Genomic DNA, 2148 nt, shown 5'->3' with positions numbered 1-2148 from the left:
AAAAAAAAAATGTGCTTTTGCAAAATAACGTTCATTGTAAAAGATTTTAAATCTAAAGCAATCACTAAGCCTTTACAACGTGCCAGGCCCTGCTCTGATTGCTGTGACACACGAGCTCGTTTACCTAGTACAAGAGTCCTATTAGTGGACTTTTCCTCTCTGAAGGGCCCTGAGTGCCCTGTCCTTGCCTTTACATCTCTGCTGGAATTGTGGCCCCAGTGCACACTACTCTGCCTTATGGAGATCTTTCCAGGTTAGAAACAGGTTTTGCCCCCGACTCCTCCTTTCTCATTGTCCTCAGCCTCTTCAGCCTATCCTGAGGATTTTTAGGAGATGCCTCCCACCCTGTCTTCTGCCCCACCGTCCTAAGACACTCGGCAGAGACCTGTGCAAGTCACGCAGCTGGGCAGCGACAGGGCTGGGGACTGGGCCAGACCCTCCAACTCTGCTATCTTTGGGAAATCTAAGCTTTTCCCCTTTTCCTTTAAAAGTGAATTTCGTTATGGCTGAGGGCAGAACTCTAAAGAGTAATAAAGGCCAAAGCGAGAGCTGGAGGCCAGCGGCTGCTTCCGAGCCGGGCGCAGCCAGGGCTGGGCACGTGGGCGTGGCCGCACGCTTCAGGGCCGCCCCGGAGGGGCCCCGCCCCCACCGCGCCTAAGGGGAGAGGCCCCGCCCCTACTCGGTGAGGGTCGGGTCTCCAGCACCATCTGGCCACAGGCTACGCGTTGGGCGGCGGCCAGAGGGCGGAGCTGCGCCTGCTAATCTCCGCCCCCAAAGCCGGGCCTCGCCGAACCCGCCTTTCTTCGAATATTACGCCTGCTCAGACAGTCGCCTCGCTAACCGTCGGACCTTCTGCGCTTGCGTACAACCGGCATTCCCTGGTAGCTTGAGGCGCGCAGGGCGGGAAGGGCGGGGTTGTCCTGAGACTGTGCGGCGGCGAGTGGGCCCTTCCTGAGGTGAGTGGCGTAGGCCATGGTCTGGGCGCCCGGGTGTGGGGCTGTTGGAGCGGCCGCTGTCCCTGTCTCTACGCCGCTGCCTCCTTTTCCCTGCCGTCCCAGGGACTCCTTTCAGGCGCCGCCGTGGGCGCCGCGTCTCGGGCCGGGCGAGCGACTGCAGGGCGGCCCCGAGCTCTGTGGAGCCGGGCACCTGCCCGAGGTCTTGTGACTGGCTTTACGCCGATTTGGCGGTTTTCGTAAATCTTTACTTCACGAACGTGCATACTGGATTACACCCCCCCAAACCCAAAGGTTTTCTTTTTCTTTTTTTTGGGGGGGGGGACAGAGCCTTAGTCAGCCTCGGTAGAGGGATGTAGCGTTACAGCTCACAGCAACCTCAGACTCTTGGGCTCAGGCGATTCTCTTGCCTCAGACTCTCGAGTAGCCGGGACTACAGGCGCCCCCACAACGCCCGGCTATTTTTGTCATTGTTGTTTAGCTGGCCGGGGCCGGGTTCGAACCCGCCGCCTGGGTGCCTGTGGCTGGCGCCCTGACCGCTGAGCAATGGGCGCCAAGCCGACCCAGAGGCTTTGGCCGCTAGCGTGTTAAGTACACCGCCACTTGAAAATCTTTAATCCATAGGATTTGTCGCGGTCCCCTCTGTCGCTTGGCTGAATCATGGTGGATTATTCAGTGGTGTGTTTGTTGAAAGCAGCGAAGACGGTCCAGGCGCGGGGGCCACGCCTGTGATCCCAGCTATTGGGGAGGCCAGTGCGGGCGGATCGCCTGAGCTAGGAGTTCGAGATCCTAGCTCTACTAAAAATAGAAAAACTAACTGGGTGTTGTGCCGGGTGCCTGTAGACCCAGCTGCAGGGGAGGCTGAGGCAGGAGGATCTCTGGAGTCCAAGAATTTGAGGTTGCTATGAACTGTGACGCCACGGCACGCCACCGGGGGCGACGAAGTGAGACTATGTCTCAAAAAATAAATAATAATAAAACCAAAGGCCTGAAATACTTAGACCGGGTGACCACTTGGTTCTTTGGTTTTCTCTGCACTCAGTCAATAGTATCCAGAGATCGATTCGTGCGTGCTTGGTGAATGCTGTGACTACTTGAGGTAAATATCTAGTTGATTCTTATTTTTAAAAATTACTGTGGCTCGGCGCCTGTGGCTCAAGCGGCTAAGGCGCCAGCCACATACACCTAAGGTGGC

At 57.1% G+C, this 2148-nt stretch overlaps 1 protein-coding gene across 1 annotated transcript in view; it reads left to right on the top strand.

Annotated features, from left to right (window-relative positions):
- Positions 1-927: 927 nt before the first annotated feature.
- Positions 928-2148, top strand: part of HAUS3 (HAUS augmin like complex subunit 3) — an 11036-nt gene continuing 9815 nt past the window's right edge. The window contains exon 1 of the mRNA XM_012812277.1: positions 928-956. The gene's annotated coding sequence lies outside the window, so the exon portion shown is untranslated. The remainder of the gene's footprint in view (positions 957-2148) is intronic.

Source organism: Otolemur garnettii, unplaced genomic scaffold (assembly GCF_000181295.1).
Source record: "Otolemur garnettii isolate 467f Iridium unplaced genomic scaffold, OtoGar3 scaffold00198, whole genome shotgun sequence".
Classification (NCBI taxonomy): Eukaryota; Metazoa; Chordata; class Mammalia; order Primates; family Galagidae; genus Otolemur; species Otolemur garnettii.
This window is presented reverse-complemented; position numbering and strand designations above follow the sequence as displayed.